We start from the raw sequence: 17,799 nt of genomic DNA on the forward strand, positions 1-17,799 counted from the left end.
CCACCGCCCCTTTTAAAAAAGGACTTATAAATGTTGGAGCAAAATTTTAAGTATAGGTGCTGCCAATGCATGAACTCAGTTTGATTGAGAGTGGAAAATTCCATGCAGGGCCTGAGTTACCCCTTCTATGACCTCAGGAGCTGTCAATCAGCCCTGACCCACTTTCAGCTCTGAGCAGACTCAGTTGCTATGCAGATCTTAGTGCAGAGCATGCCCAGTGTATGACTGGAATGAGGTAATACCTCTAGAAATTTCTCTTAGCCAAGCAGCCTGATTGGCTATAGGGCTGCTATAAAAGGTCTGAGGGCCCCTCCCTCTGGGGGGAGAAGATCGCCTCACTGCAGACAGAGGCTGGTGTTTCCAGGGACTGTCTGGCAGTCAGGCTCTTGGGCCTACTGGTCTCCTTCCCCAGATTGGCACTCTGTGCTGGTTAGAGCAATTGCGGTTTTGATCTCCTGGTTCCTGATTCAATTTGACTGATTGCTGACTACGATTTTGGACCATCCCACTACGACTTCACCTCAACATTCTGGCATCCTGACCTTGGCATTACTCTACGACTACTCGATCGTCCACCAATATTGGACTGGCGTCACGTCTCGTTTCATCATTCACCGCGTTACAGTTAGTTTGTTGTTCGTGTTATCCACTAAATGAGCTGTTGACCAGCCCTGGGACTAGGTCTACGGACTGAACCTCGTGGGCCAACAGACCCCTTTGTTGTTGTTGTTGTTGTTGTTGTAAACTGTAACTGAAGACATCGTTCTCCTACGCACCTAAGCGTAAGTCAAATAAATTTCCAACTTGTTTAAGAAACCGCTACGCTTCCCGTGCCTCAGTTCTCCATAGCCAATAGAACCCGGCCTGTTACCGTGTCTAATTGCCACCCCGGCCCACCGTGACTCTGGGGTTTGGTTCCCCACCCCGGGACATGGCGTCACGAACAGGATACACGGGAGGCGAACTGGAGACTGAGTGGATAAAAAACTGCCCATGGAGCAGTGGGAATCGCCAGGCGACTGAACTGAGCGATGTGTGGGATCATCTAAACTACCACCAAGCTGTAAATCCAGCGGGGGAGACTATGAGCGGGTATCTGTCCCTCCGGGGAGATGACGGGGAAGGAAAAGCTATCTGGCTCACCCCGGGAGCTCTGGGCTGTGTTTTAAAAGATCCTAGGGCTGTGTATCACCCGAGGGGAGACACTGGATCTCTGGCTGTATCAAAGAAAAAAGCTCCGGCTGTGGCTAAATCCCATCCAGACCGGGAATTTGCAAAGTGCATACAGTATATGAAAAAAGGGGGTGAGGATACTCCTCCCGACGAATTTAATTGTCCGAGCCTTACGTGTGGGTCAAGGGGGCACGAGCTCCTGGTTAAATTGCGAGAGAATTTGGAGAAGAACGGGAGAAAAATAAAGTGGACAGGAGAAAAGTGGAAGAAAGGCTGCATAATAAACACTTTATTCAGAGAGTACGTAGCCTTATTAAGGGAGCTTACAGACACCAGAGCACAGCTCATCTCCACAACAAAAGCCGCCAGCAAAATTATAGCTGAGAGGCCATTACAACATGGCGCTGGCCATGCGGCGAGAGCACCAGAAAGCATGCTGACGCCACAGCGTCCAGCTCCGCCCATACCCAGCCCATCTCACACCAAGGCACCGCCTACGATCCCGCCCACCTGGGATCCGCCCCCCGTCACAGCGCCACCCACTGAAATTACGTCGCCACCCCCATACATCAGCCAGCGCCCCCTGGAGGATACAAGAGAAAAGTGCAATCACATTCGCAGCTCGGAAAGAAACATTGTAGCTCAAGACTTGGAACCAGATGTGATAAGTGAAACAAGTAACCAAATGGGCAATGATAAAGACAGGAGTATAGAAACCACTAGTGGAACCATGGAAAAGAATAAGGAACCTGAAATGACTTTCGCATATCCAATAGCTGTACAGAAGTATACTATGGGACCTAATGGACAGCAGCAAACGACCACAACCACCAGGTCTAGAACAAGATCGGAAATGAATGAACTCAAAAAGGAAACTAGTATTAAAAATGAGGAGACTCCTATAGCCTGGCTAGGAAGGCTAGTGGCTGAAGCTGGGAGTGAGTTAGTAGACAGGGAAGAAGCCTTGCAACTGGTTAGGAATGCAGCCTGGAGTCGAGCGAAGGTGGTGGATCCAATCCCCGTGTTAGCGAATCATTATTGGCCCATTCCTTTGCCAGCACTTGCAGTGGAGGCGTTACAACGAAAAGTTCATGCATGGCATGAAGGAATAGTAAATAAAACCAGTGCCACTGCATTGATACATGCGGTTATTGGAGCATCCTATGCTCTTTGGAATCCCGTCTTTAGGCCATTAAACCTTACTCTAGATCAAGTGCAAGGAGCTTGGCCACACCGCTACGCCAGGGGATGTTCCATGCTTAGCAGAAGCCATAGAAGCAGCATCAGAAATTTATGGAGGAAATTTGACCATCACCATCAGGTTATTATTGAGTCCCTCCATAAATGGGCCTGTGATGCATACCCTAGGGTTATTAGATCAATTGCAGGGAGCGATGCGACCCAGACCCCAAAAGAGTGCATACCCTACTACAAAGGAAGAGTACGAGACAGAACAAGTATACCCTATTGGGAGTCCCAACAGCCATTACCTCCGACCAGTTGGAAATAAAACTTACCATCAGACTTATCAGAGGGAAGTAAATAGAAGTCCCCCACAAACAAGAATGAATCATCAACCACAAAAGTCACCGCCAAAAAATCCCAGGAATTCCTCAAGCTATCCATTCTTTCAACGCACGCCACTGGAAAGAGCCATATTCGCTTTCTTGATGGAGAAGTCAGGTCTGTCAAAGGAGCAATTACGATTACTTGGAGGGGAGGGGCAACGGACTTTAGCCAGGACATTGGGTTTCCAGGAAAAAGGAAAGCCAAAAAACGAGTAAGCGCTGTCGGCGGGAGTCCAACGACCGGCAGCTACGCCAACTCGGTGAAACAAGATGGCGAACGGACAACGGACCCAGATGATGAAATGACCCTTGAAACAATGATACGAAATCCAGAAAGTCACAACAGGTTGAAGGTAGAACAAGGAGTAAAGATAGATCATCAGAAGGAAGAAGCGTCAGAAGACGATGGCGTTAACGGTATGGAGAAAGAGAGATCACGGGTTTTAAGAGAAGAAGGTGATGTAGCGATAAATCACTCGGAAAATTTCAGTGATGACCCACGGCCGTATTCAGTGGTAAAGATTCGAGATCCGGAGGAACCAACTAAATTAGTCCCCACGAAGTTTTTGTTAGACACAGGGGCACAGGTAAATGTAATAAGAGCAATGATTCCACACATTAGGACGAGTCGGGTAATGCGAGTGCAAGGCCACCCTAACGAATAGGGTAAAGATCTTAGTAGAAGGATACCAGAAGAGTCTAGGTGCAGTATTGGGAAGCATGAATATCTTGGGAGTCCCCGGAATAAAGATGTTGAACTTAAAGGGAAAAGTGATGGAGGCATTACCCATAAACATTATCGCAACTCACGAAAGACATAGACCCAAGTTGAAGATCCTTTCTTCCTGGAGTTATAACCCTATTCCCACAAAGGACAAGCTTAGGGAGCCGTTAGAAAAAGTACTGAAACACTTGGAAGATCAAGGGTCTATTACCGCTATCTCAGCGAGCACAAGATTATCCCCAGGTTGGGGCATAGCAAAACCAGGAAAGCCATCTGAAGTCAGGTTAGTCGTGGACTACAGGGAGGTGAATAAACGTTGTACTGAACTGGCGCAACCCACTTCATGCAACTTGATTCAAAGTTTGAGAGAGATGGCCGAATACCAGGCAGAGAAATGGCTGGGAACTACTTTGGATCTGAAGGACATGTTTTTTTCAATTCCCATCCAGGATGACGACGGAGTGCTGAATATGTGTGTAGGAGGTCGAATGTTCCGATGGACTGTATGCCCCCAGGGATATCGGAACGCCCCAGCGTTGGCCACTGCTGCAATGAACTGTAGCCTTGAAAAGTTCCTCCACGATAACCCGGACAGTAAACAGGTGGAGATGTGGAGCTACATTGATGATGTGGCCATAATGGGCAGAAAAGAAGGAGTAGTCAGGAAGGTCACTCAAGAACTGGTAAAGCATCTCTCAAAAGATGGATGGTCGATAAATTTAAGAAAGTCGAAATTAGATCCAACCCCTGAAATTGAATTCTTAGGAACACTATTCAAAGAGGGAAGGCGGTATGGAGTGTCTCATGGGGAAAAGGACGTTACTAGTTTGTTAAAGAATAAAATCCCCAAAACAAAGGCTGAATTCCAGTCCATATTAGGTAAATTAAATTGGCTGAGACACTACATCTTACCTGAACATTTGCCAGTATTATCAAGAATCCAGCAACAGATCAGGGACAAATCAAGAAGAAGAGTACCGTGGACGGGAAGAGACAAAAAAGCTTTGGAGAAACTATTAAATACCGTTGAAAAGACTTCTTTAAGCGCTATAAATTTTTCAACTCCTATGATAGTAACCGTACGATTCTCAGATGAGCACCTATTCTCCACCGTAAAGGACTCTAATGGGAATCTAGTATATACTGCACATAAGATGATTCATTCCGCCCAACATCGATACGGAACTATTGGTAAAATGCTGCTGGCCGCTCAATTAGTGGAACCATTATCAGTAGGACACGGGAAATTTCAAGCGGTAGGAGCCACTCTACTCCCACGGTTACTCCACAATCGACCGGACCCATGTTTCCAAGGGGATTTATCCACTTGGAATACTCTAGTGCTAAGCCATTTATACCACTGGCACCATTGGAAACATACGGATATAACACCTTTAGAACCGACGAAACCCGAGGAAAAAGTCATTTTATATGGGACTATGGAACCTGCGTGGATGGCTTCAGACGGTACCACCCGAGAGGGAGGAAGATATGGGTATCATTGTAACCCCTGCCAAATACATCAGGTCTACCAGGGATGCGAGTCAGCCCAGCGAAATGAACTTTTAGGATTTAAAGAACTACTGCTACACTGTTTTACATGTCACAATGGGACCCTTCCAGTTCCAGTTCTTGCTGTAGATTCCCAATACATCTATAACATTGTTACCGGCCGAGCTTCGGCATCCGAGAATCTTGATGTATGGGAAGGGATCTATGGTCTACTGAGTGAAATCGAAGTACTGCCCCTGATAAAACACACCCGGTCGCATACCACTGACACTGATCCGGTGCATGAAGTCATAGATAAAATACTGCAGGAACCAAGCTGCCCCAAACAAGTAGCAGTCAATGAGTCTATATGTGTAGATCCCTATTTAACATGGCTACATGAACATTGGAATCACCCAGGATCTCGAGCATGTCATGAGCGATGGAATCGGATAGTAAAAGGAAATCCAAGATATAGCCATTCACAGGATTGGAGAAGAATAGTGCTAGCATGTGAAACCTGCGCCAAAGAGAAGTGCCACCCTACGGGAAACACCAAGGGCGTATTGGATAAGAAAAAGTTTGCTCCAGGAAAAACATGGCAAGTCGATCTGTTAGGACCATTGCCTGAAACCGCTAGTCCAAACAAAGGGTTAATAGTAGTGGACCTAGGAACACGGCAAATTACTGTAGTCCCATTAAGAAAGACGCATGCTGCAGCCGTGATATCAGCATTAATAGCTATATTTTCTGTCTGGAAGGTACCGGATGTCATTCAATCGGATAGAGGGCCGCCGTTTACTTCTACAGCAGTAGAAAAATTTGCCATATCATATAATGTACACTGGCATCACCATATACCCTACCATCCACAGTCAAATGGCATAGTAGAGAGAGCTGTAGGGTTATACAAAGAAGCATTACGAACCCGAGGGAACGGAACATATAAAGGCTGGGTAAAGCAAAGTCATGAAGTACTTATAAACCTAAACGCTGATAAAGAACTTTGGAGCACAAGAGATATTATACCAACAGATCCTTGGAAACCGAAATTCCAACCTTCGGAACTCGTGTGGGTCACTCTTCCAGACCCACGAAATAAACACCCAAAAGTCCTGACAGGGGTAATAATTATGCCAGAGATGTACCCAAACACTTACTTAGTTGAACTTGAAGAAAGTGGTCAAAACATTATAACCCACCACAATTGGTTGACCCGAAGGGCGACAAAACAACCGATAAATAAGATAGGCCCTTAAAGTAATGTAAGTTAAGACAATATGAGAAAATCTGTTCTGTCCGATTACATTTTATATTTCAGAACAAGAGTGACCGAACCTATGGAACGTGAAGTTCTTCAATCAACCCATCAACCTAATGAAATCGTCGAATCAGGACCATCAAGACATGATGGGGACAATTAGACTGTTTTATTGTATATTTTGTATATATGTTACCATTACTCACATAACCTTGACCGAGGAAGCCGAAAATGAAGGAGATTACGAGCTCTAAGATAACGTTCCTGGTTCTTGCATTGACAGCAAGGGGGCATGTTGGAGCAAAATTTTAAGTATAGGTGCTGCCAATGCATGAACTTAGTTTGATTGAGAGTGGAAAATTCCATGCAGGGCCTGAGTTACCCCTTCTATGACCTCAGGAGCTGTCATAGTTTCATAGTAGCTAGAGTCGGAAGGGACCTAGGTAGATCATCTAGTCCGACCCCCTGCCTTAGCAGGAAAGAGCACCGGGGTCAGATGACCCCGGCAAGGTGCTCATCTAACTTCCTTTTAAAAATCCCCAGGCTAGGAGCCTGCACCACTTCCCCTGGAAGCTGGTTCCAGGCCCTAGCCGCCCTGACTGTGAAGTAGCGCCTCCTAATATCTAATCAATGTCAATCAGCCCTGACCCACTTTCAGCTCTGAGCAGACTCAGTTGCTATGCAGATCTTAGTGCAGAGCATGCCCAGTGTACGACTGGAATGAGGTAATACCTCTAGAAATTTCTCTTAGCCAAGCAGCCTGATTGGCTATAGGGCTGCTATAAAAGGTCTGAGGGCCCCTCCCTCTGGGGGGAAAAGATCGCGTCACTGCAGACAGAGGCTGGTGTTTTCAGGGACTGTCTGGCAGTCAGGCTCTTGGGCCTACTGGTCTCCTTCCCCAGATTGGCACTCTGTGCTGGTTAGAGCGATTGCGGTTTTGATCTCCTGGTTCCTGATTCAATTTGACTGATTGCTGACTACGATTTTGGACCATCCCACTACGACTTCACCTCAACATTCTGGCATCCCGACCTCGGCATTACTCTACGACTACTCGATCGTCCACCAACATTGGACTGGCATCACGTCTCGTTTCATCATTCACCACGTTACAGTTAGTTTGTTGTTCGTGTTATCCACTAAATGAGCTGTTGACCAGCCCTGGGACTAGGTCTACGGACTGAACCTCGTGGGCCAACAGACCCCTTTGTTGTTGTTGTTGTTGTAAACTGTAACTGAAGACATCGTTCTCCTACGCACCTAAGCGTAAGTCAAATAAATTTCCAACTTGTTTAAGAAACCGCTACACTTCCCGTGCCTCAGTTCTCCATAGCCAATAGAATCCGGCCTGTTACCGTGTCTAATTGCCACCCCGGCCCACCATGACTCTGGGGTTTGGTTCCCCACCCCGGGACAATAAAAAAAAAAAAAAAAAAAAATCACACTATAATCCAAAATATACATACAGCTTCATCTCTGCAAGTCTATTAAAACAATTGTCTCATTTATGTTCATCCACATTTTATATATAGATATAGATATAGATATATATGCAATGACTGGGAAAGTCTAGTATAGTTGGGTTTTTCTTTCTTTTAACTAACATGACCCCGAGCTGGCAGTGCAGGTAACTTGATGTTCAGGAGGGAACGGTCCAAGCCTCAGTTTTCCTCGAGTTCTTGTGCAGTGAGGCAGTTCAAATGCAGACTCCAGTTCCATTTCAGCTTGGGAGGAAGTTGAAGCCTTGCTCCTCGTTTGTAGTTTTATTTTTCAAGGCAGGTGGGAAGGAAAGGGGGTAAAATATGAAACAAAAAACTTAACATTCCTGAAAGCTAGCATGTGCTGCTTGCTACATTTATTTCCCACTAAACTGTGTTATGTTCCAAATACTTTATATACTTTAAACATTTTTTGTATTTTGACTTACGAGCAACTGTAAATAGGGACTAAATTATTTACACAAACTATTATTCCACGGTTTTAAACAAAGAAGCTTGAAAAGTTCTGACAAAAATGATAATTTATATTATTTTTCTGTTCAACTAATTTTGGAATTACTTGAATTAAATGAAAATATACTGATTAAAACAATGTAAGTCAATTGATGAGAATTCTAATGATTTCAAATCACTCCTTATATTAAACAGAAGTCTTATCTTTAGCTTTTCCCTATTTACCCATATCCATGCGGTGTTACTTTGTCTGCTATGGGAATATTTCTTTAAGTATCATTTGACTAAGTTTTAGCATAGTTTGTTTCTTGATGTTCTCAATCCAAAAGTGTACTTACATAGTTTAACAAATACGATCTTTAAATATTGAACAAGTCCTCAATTTTTACATGCATTTTGAAGCCAGTAAAGAATGATGCTATTTTTTACAACTCGGTTGGGTTGGGTTTTGGTTTTTGCTTGGGGGGGGGGGAAAGGGGTTAAAACCAATGTTAATTTCCTTCATGGTCTATTAAACAGGCTCTTCAATCCCTTGATGTTGGCTGATACTTATTCCAGGGCAGAGGAGTTATTGTTGGTTATGGATTGTGTACGATTTGTAGGGCATACCACTGGTTGATGGGTGCTCTTTGTTAATATTTTATAAAGTAACAACTGAAAAATTGTGAAGAGACTGATAGAAGCTTTGTAGATGTCACAACAGGATATATGGAACAGATTACCCAGAGAGGTTGTGGAATCTCTATTCTTGGAGGTTTTTAAGCCCCAGATAGACAAAGTGTTGCTTGGGATGATATAGTTAAAGACGGTCTTGCTTTGAGCAGGAGGTCCGACTAGATGACCTCCTGAGGTCCCTTCCAACCCTAATTTTCTATGATCCTATGATCTCAGAGTGACTTGAAGACCGTACTACCCAAAAATACATACACAAAGCAAAAATTCAAAGACAAATAAAATCTCACATCCACACACGTTTTTTTCTTTTCTGTTCATGTATCACATTATCAATGAGATTTTTTTATTACAGAGAGCAATACCATAGCACCACAGGCACACGTCTAATTCTGAGATTAGTCTACAAAGATACGTGTCTATACATGTTTGAACTATAGAAATATGTAGTCTGACCTAAATTGAATTTTTCAAGTTGGTATACTCTCAGAGACGGTCAAAATCCCTGATCCACTTCTGAAACAAGTAGTTGGGTATTCAGGAGGTGGATCCTGGACTGCATTTTGCAGCTCAGAGCAATCTGAATTTACCTTGTCAATTCCCAATGAGCTGATGTTGACTCAGTTCTGGAGATGACATTTGAATGGGTGCAAAACAGGTAACATGGGCTAACATGCCAAGACACTATAATACAGAGCTGTCCAACTTTGGCATGGCTAGGGTTCTGCACATCAGTGCCAGAGTACAGCCCCCCTGAAGCTGTATACTACAGGGACAGCCTTCCCAAGGATTTTGCTCCTACTGCACAGGCTGTGCCAGGGTTTCCCCCCCTTCTCCCACCTCCCTCACCATACAGGTAGTCCAATGCTATGCAACCCAGCCCACCACCTAGCAGTGGGAGGAACACCTCCAGGGCACTCTAAGCTGCATGCTAACCACTTGTGGACTACATGTGACCTGTGGGCTGCTACTTGGACAGCCCTAATATAAAAATGTGCGTTTGGAAATGACCTTTATCTTCCTTCATGTTAGTTACTTAAAAGTGCCCTTTCAAAATAAAAATAATGCTTTAGTGTGTAGAAAAAAAACATGGCTTTTTCTGCCATACAATACTAGATTGCTATTCTATACACTATGGTAGAGGTGATGCAATATTTGTTGAAGACTACAGTCAAAGTGTGTTAAATTTTACTTTATGGAGTTGAATGGGAAGAAAGTAGCAAATACACTATAGCTGAGAGTAGAGAAGTGTTGAATGTCAGAGTGTGCAGGCAATATAGTCAATCAAATATACAGGAAAAAATAGATTCTTTGGTAAAGGAAATTGCATTTAAGAGGTAAATTTCAGAACAGTGGTGGCTTACTCCAAAGGAATAGTCATAAATCACTTTTGTACCTGCAGTTTCAGTAACTGATAAAATTTTATTTTGAAGCACCACTTGTAAGTTTAGTACATTGATTTCCCCAAATAATTATTTACTGTAACTTTTAAAGTTTCCCAATTGCAGCAATCTTTTTTAAGAAGTATTGTGGTTTTGAAGACAACATGCATTTCCAGTATTAGTAACATAGAACTGTAAAATGTATTTTAATATTGGTTCCCATGAAACTTGGCTTTACTGTCATTCAAAGATTACTCCTCCAATGCTATCACTTCACATCTTACTATTGTAGATAGTTTTCAAAACACTTAGGGACTAGCTTTGACATGCATCAGAAGGATGTATGGCTAATGCAGCAAAATATAAGCCAATGTGAGATCATTTTTCAGCAAGACAAATTGCTGTTCTCCAAAGAATATCAATGGCACTGATTTATGGAGCAGACTATGATGACACTTAAAAGAACAATTGCAATACAAGCTAATGCTGTTAAGTTGCAATAATGCCGTATATCACGTTATCATATAACCAACAATGTTAGATCCTGGGACAAACTATTACATTCCCACAAAATGAATGAAAACTTTATATGAAAAAGACATAAGTAGGTGGGTGAATGCAAGACAAATACATTGTAGCATTTGTAGAGGACCAATCACATTTTACCTAGAAAAGAAATGTGGGCTTAGATTTCTCTCATGATTAAGTAGGAATATAACATTCTTTCAAGTGCATGTTGAACACATTTCATTATTTCATAGTAACCATGTAATATTTAATTAGCATTAACCAGTTATTAACTGAGAATACAATTGAAATAAAAACTGAGAAATCATAAGAGTTATTCAACAATCATGTATTATACAATTTATATAGCTGGATAAAGTACCAGAAATCATCTGCTACCTATAAAGTTTAACTAGAGTAACTTTATCATTGTTAACAATTTCCATTATACAAAAACACAGAAGGCTTCTGCAAGCTGTGAAAAGTTTGGAGATCTTAAGGCAGTATATATTTTAAACCAGAAAAGACCATCTGATAACATTCCAATGCACTTGAGAAATGTGCATGCCAGATGGAAAAATCGTGTTACTTTCTGGCAGTTTCATATTAACTGCACGTGGACAATTTTTCTTTCAGTAAAAAAAATAGTCTGGCCTCTCCCTTGCCCAGGAAGGCGGCAAGCTGTCAAATGGCAGTTGTTAGCTACTGAAAGGCAGCAGCTGGCACAGACAGCTGGGGAGGGTTCCTGCCCTGGAGAATGCATGCCCATCCCAGCAATCAGCTGGCAGGAGGAGTTCATTATTCCATGGTGGGAATCCTAATTTTCCCCTACAGGAGAATAGTCCCAGATGTATTTCTGGATAAAATGAGTATCTGGTATTTCTCCAGGCTGACCTGAAGGAATGCAGGGAGAGTGGGAGAGGAGTACTCAGCCACTATGGCCAGGCTCTGAGAGCACTGTCACAGGGGTACAGGAGCCTGCCTCACCTTCCACTGTTCTGGATCAATTGGTAGGCATAGGCAGCAAGGGGAATTTGGATAGGCCAGGAGATAGCTACGCAGAAACTTTCCTTAATCCTTGTTCCCAGCCCTCTATCTTTTAAATGTCCATCCACACTGCACAGCTGAGCACCAAGGAAGTTGAATACCACAGTCTGATATCTCTGTCCTCAAAATTATCTTGGATAGAAAGATCCTGTACTAAGAAGAGGTTAATTACAGCCCAATAACTGTCAGATACTTAGTATACCTTGTCAGCTTTAGTTTCGTCTTTAAAAGCTTTAACACAAATTTGTTATCATTTGCACTATAAATTGTTTCTGAATGCTGGAGAAAATTCTCCTCCTTTTACCTAAGATATTAGCAATGTTTATTTCATTTCCATTCCCTATTGTACGTATATTAAGTACCTGTGAAAGAATAAATAGAACAGTAGGAAAGTAGGACTGGAAGGGAGGTCATCTATTCCAACTGTCTGCCCAAGGAAGGATTAGCCCCAACTATCCTAGTCAATGTGCCCATCTATACTTCTCTTAAAGACTTCCAGTGATGGAAGTTACACAACTTCTCTGGGTATTCTGTTACAATGCTTAACCACCCTCACAGTGAAAAAGTTCTTCCTAATATCCACCCTAAATTTTCCTTGCTGTAATTTAAAAACATTGCTACTTGTCTTGTCTCCTGTGACCATATAAAATAATCTTATCATCCTCCTCTTTATAACCACCCTTCAGATTTTAATCTGCCACTAGGCCGTCTCTTCTTCAGACTAAGCAATATGTGTTCTTCCAGCCTTTTCTCATAGGTTATGTTTCCTAAGGCTCTGGCTCTCTGCTGGATTCTTTCTAACCTATCCGCATCTTTCTTGACGTACAGGGCCCAAAACTGGACAGTACTCTTGGTGAAGCTTCACTGGTGTCACATGGGAGTGGTAGAATCATTTCCCTTGGATTTGTAAGTATTAACACTGCTATTTATACTGCCAAGTAGGCTGTTGGAATTTTTCTGCAACAAGAGAACACTATTGGTCATATTTAGTTTATGATCTACTGCAACCCCCGGTCCATTTCTACACTACTGCAGTCTAGCCAGTCATTCCCCAATCTGTATTTCTGCATGCACTCATTTTATCCAGAGATTTTGCACTTCTGCTACTTAAATTTCCTTTGATGGATTTTGAACCATTTCTCCAGTTTATCAAGATCTTAATCTAATCTTAACCTGCCCCTCCAGTTCTACTCAACTAGCCGTTACCTGCATATTTTCTAAGTACATACTCTGTTCCATCCTCCCTTCATTAAGTAGTTAATGAAGATATTAAACAATAGCAGTCCTAACTAGACATTGAGCCATCAGGGTCATACTTGATAATCCAATCATTTATTGTCATTTTACCATTCATGTACCAGTATTGTGCTTTGAGAATACAAAATGCTATAACTATGATAATATCACCAAAAAAACAAAAAACAAAAAAACAAAACAAAAAAATTCTAACTACATGTTTGAAGATTAAAAAAAAAAAAACCAAAAAAAAAAAAGATTTGTCACATATGATTCTCCAATTAACAAGCTAAAATTGTCCTTCTACAATTCAGGGATTTTCCATTATCAAATTGAATAAGCTTAACTTTTACAACACTGGAACTCTGTAGTAACTATGTCTTGAATAAGCTTTACCACAATAAAGCTTAATGTGATTAAACAACATCAAAGTGATTCTCAACTAAGGTGCTGCAGCCCCCTAGGATACCATGAGATCCTTTTAAAGGTGCTGCTCATATTAGCATTTTTAGGTGTGCAGACACCTCTATATGTTTCACAAAATAAACCCAGAGATTTAAAATAATCCATAATGTCAAAAACATTCTGACCTGCTGTGGCCTTTCTGAGTTCTTTGTAACACAGTAATTCATCTATTATTTTTCAATAGTCAAAACATGAGTGAAGACTAAGAGCTGGCATTTTCCAGAGGATGATTTGCATCTAACAAGTCTGAGAGCCACTTTATTAGAGAAAATTCTTAATATTAGAATATGTAGAGGAAGGAGGGACTGTGGACCTCCTAGTCTCTTTCATCTTAGTTACAAAACTTATTAATAAAAGGAACAAGTTCTGCACTTGGTATGCTCTTCTACTGCTCAAGTGGGCAGGGAGTAGGCAGAGAATCAACAGATAGAATCAGATGCTTCAAGCAGCAGAAAATGATGCTAACCAGGGGCTTATGTAGATGAAACAGGGGCTGTAAATTGAAGTGGTGGGTTTGAAAACACTGCTTAAATTTAGGGCTGATTATCATGCACATAGTCGGCTGACTTACCTGCATCTCCAGCAGGGATGGAGGGGCGAGCTGCCAGTAGGTAGAGTGGTCCCTGGGTTGGGGGAGGGGCTGGTGCATCCCTCCGTAACAGTGGTACCCCCTCCCCCCCCCCGCCGGTGGCACCCACCCACAGGCACCTGGCTTGGCTGGTCCCAGGGGGCACTGCAGCCATGGAGAGAAGCACTCTGCCCCTGTGCAACTCAAGCAGGCAGGCTCTGGAGTGGGAGGAGAGGGAGATCAGGCTCAGAGCTTTTCTTGGGTGGAGCCTGCTTTCTTGGGCTGCTGCCAGGCTGCCTGCAGGGATTCCTACAGAGCCACACGGAGCCTGGTGCTTTGCTTCACAGCTGTAAATGCAGCAAATTAAAACTAGGGAGTTTTAATTTGCTGCATCCTAAGTCACTTAAGGTGTATTACACCACTGAATTTCCTACAGCAGCTGGAATTAATACACAGTATGCTGCCAAGGCATGCAAACACTGCAAAAGTATTTTGCCCACTTTAAAGTGTCATGCACACATACACACTTCTTGTTTTGTCTACACTTGGCCAGGTTACTCTGTTTTCTTTAGTACAGTCCCCAAGTCCAGTCCAACCATGTAGAACTTATTACAGTGCACTAGAAGTAAAGACACAACATAGATGATCGTTTGCAAGTATGTGCACATGCATTCCCTGCTTCCCAAACCATTTGAGTTTAAAAAGCTAGTTTAAAAATCAGGTTTGGATAGCATGTCAGAAGATCCTAAGAGATAGTATGCCCAAAATACTAGGTGGTCTATTCTATTCATTTTCTAGCCCTAATGGATAAAAGTGTGTGCTTTCTTTTATTTGCTGGGTTTTTTTGTTTGCTGGCTTGTTTGTTTAGCCTCGAAGCTAGTTTCCCAAAAAAACAACAACAACAAAAAATAGAAATACAAAGTCTAAAATCTATACTTGAAAGCACATAATTATTATATATGATTTTAGCTGGGTTTTTTTTTTTTTTAATATCAATGAATATTGTTGTAGCAGGGAAACCATAAATCCATTTGAACATATTTTCCACTTAGAATGATATTAATGTTGTGATATTGATATGCAGAATTGAATCCTGATCCTTGCAAACTGGAAGTTAATTTTTTCCAATAGATTTTCATTCCTGGAAACTGATACTTTCCTTGTAGTTTCCATATTCAACCAACATGTTTGTCTGGATAAGATAGAAGCATTAACTTAATCACCTGCATGAATGTAACAGTTTCATAACTTTTAAATGAGCCCTCTGTTTTTTACATTTTAAATATCCACTCTTGGCTTAGAGTAAAAGTTTATATCTAGAAAAGAATACACAATGGGTAGGTCCCCACATGCAGGGTTCTGTCATTTGTAGCACAACGCACCACTTTGTGTCACCACAAACTGCATGTGGTGAATATGAAAATGTGTGCCATGCTGCAAATTTGCAGGACACAGTGGCAGAAGTTGATACTGGGAAATCCTGGTAGCAAAAAACCCCACCAGAATAAAAATTGGCACGGCACATGCAAAACAAGCATGTGCCGGAACAAACAGAGGCCATCCAGAGCAATGCTCTGGCTTCTGGCCGGGCCTCTGTGCTTCCCCTGCTGCTCCAGCATGCTACCAGGTAAGATTGCTGGGGCCAGCAGAGCTTGGGACAATTTCCTGTGCACTTAAGTGTACATCCAGGGGAGTGCAATATGGCCCAAAGCAGCAGCACTAATTTGTGCCACTGCTATTTGTGCCTTTACAAGCACATGCTCCTGCACATAGGGATCTTCCCAATTGGCTCAAAATATTTTCAACTTTTCAAATGTTTTTAAAGGGGAGACTTCACAGAATAGTTATTTCTAAAACATTTATCACTCAGCAAACTGTAGATATTCTTATTATTCCTCTATATACCATCTAGGTGTAGGAAAACTAGATTTCTCTCCCCTATAGTAAGAGAGTTTAACAAGCCAAAGAGGACAGTATCAAATAATACAAACCAACTGCTAACACAATGTTCTACCTTCTGGTATCTCCAGGAATCAATTAATATAGTTTTATTTAGTTTTTAATGGGAAAGATATAGTTTCTATGATTTTTTTGAAAAAGTGTTCATTTTCCAACAGTCTTTTTTTTTTTTAGTGCCATTTTTTCTAACTTTTTTGTGTTACATGTATTGTGGTATGCCTACACTTGTCTAAACTCTTTGGGACTCTCAAAGACACTGAAGGTTGGCCTGTATATCTTGTAGAATCCTGTGCTTACTCAATATACCTGGTTAGATGCCGGTTGTAGAACTTCTGTATTTAAGCTTCAAAAGATTCTTAGTTTCCCCAAGTCTCCCATTTTTATGCAGTGCACTGTTCTTCTTAACTCCTGCTATTTACTTCCCACCTTGGTGTTTTGATGAATAATGACTAACTACGTAAGAGTAGTCTTCAGAACATGGTAAAATATCTAGCAGAATGAGTCTACGTAGCCCAGTAATAATATTCTCCCATGCTATTTCTACAGTAATTGAGCATATGGATATTTTAGGCAGCAATTTCCACGTAGATTGTGTCTGCTTCAAGATGAGTAGAAGAGCATTGCCATGATGAAAATTCCGTAGCATCAGGGAAGATCCTTCACTGACACCAGCTGCTGACAACTCTGGCAAAAATTACTATTCTCAACCTGATTTATTGACCATCTGGCATTTACTTTAAGTGCATTTTGAACACAGGAGGCATTATTACAGACAAAAAGACAGCTTAGTGCAGATAGCGTTGAACGCCTCATTTACAATAGTGAATCTGAATGATGTTGACAGATTATACACCTGCCTCTAAATTACAAATTGGGAGGCACTGACTATGACTAAATGTACACACAGTGGGTGGACCTATCTTTTTAGGTTTTCCATGAATGAGTCCTCTTTCATTGGCTAGTTAATAATTATTAGGTAAAACATCTGTGTGCAGTTATGCACATTTCACAAATAATCATTGATCCAGTACAGAACAAAGGTCTTTTGAATGGGGACAGTCTGAGAACAGGGACAGAAAAGCACAATTCCTCTTCAAGTTAAATAAATGGATCTAAAGGTGGAGAAAACCAGGCCTACTATTAGGGGATCGAATGAACAAAATATTCACCTATCATATGTTTGAAGTTACCTGTTATTTAGAAATACCATCATTTGAAGTACTTCCTAAATTAACTGGAACATCATAGATGGCTGGTTAAATTAATCTCTTTATTTAAAGAGATCCAGAGCTGGGAGTCTAAACATTGTTCCAGACTTGTGCCAGAGCTCTCCCCTAGATGAATAATCTGTTTATATCCAAGTTATCACCCAATCTGTGGAGTCAAAAGGGAGCCAAATATGATAATAGTCATATTATTTCACTGTATACTGCTATTAACATGACTTAACTCTATTATCCTGTTAGAACATCAAAATGGTCCTTTGATGTCTTTTTTTTCTTTTTAACCTAAATTAAGTGTGCAGACAGAAGTAATACTTTTTGCCAGATCTGGCCATAGAAAAGTTATATAGCTATGACCAAACCTGTTCATAGCTGTAAACAGCTCCAAAAATGCGCCCCCCAAACAAACCCAACCCCCACACAGTTCACAGCTCATCTCTAGCAGCAGTGGCCATCAGGGCACTTGGGGCCTCCTGGCACAGCCCATCCTGTGTGGTGTAGGGCAGCACAGCTTGGCCTTGGCTGTCTGGCACCCAGAGCTACCTGTGCCATATTGCGCAGGCCCTGCCCA

General features: G+C 41.9%; 1 long non-coding RNA gene across 2 annotated transcripts in view; it reads right to left on the reverse strand.

Moving 5' to 3' along the window:
- LOC149874345 (uncharacterized) overlaps positions 1 to 14,234 on the reverse strand; it is a 96,553-nt gene extending 82,319 nt beyond the window's left edge. For both annotated transcript variants that reach the window (XR_016439927.1, XR_016439926.1), the window contains exon 1: positions 14,050 to 14,234. This is a non-coding gene — a long non-coding RNA (uncharacterized LOC149874345). The remainder of the gene's footprint in view (positions 1 to 14,049) is intronic.
- Between the last annotated feature and the right edge of the window lie 3,565 nt (positions 14,235 to 17,799).

This window comes from Crocodylus siamensis, chromosome 1, assembly GCF_052110815.1.
Source record: "Crocodylus siamensis isolate JL-2025a chromosome 1, ASM5211081v1, whole genome shotgun sequence".
Taxonomy (NCBI): Eukaryota; Metazoa; Chordata; order Crocodylia; family Crocodylidae; genus Crocodylus; species Crocodylus siamensis.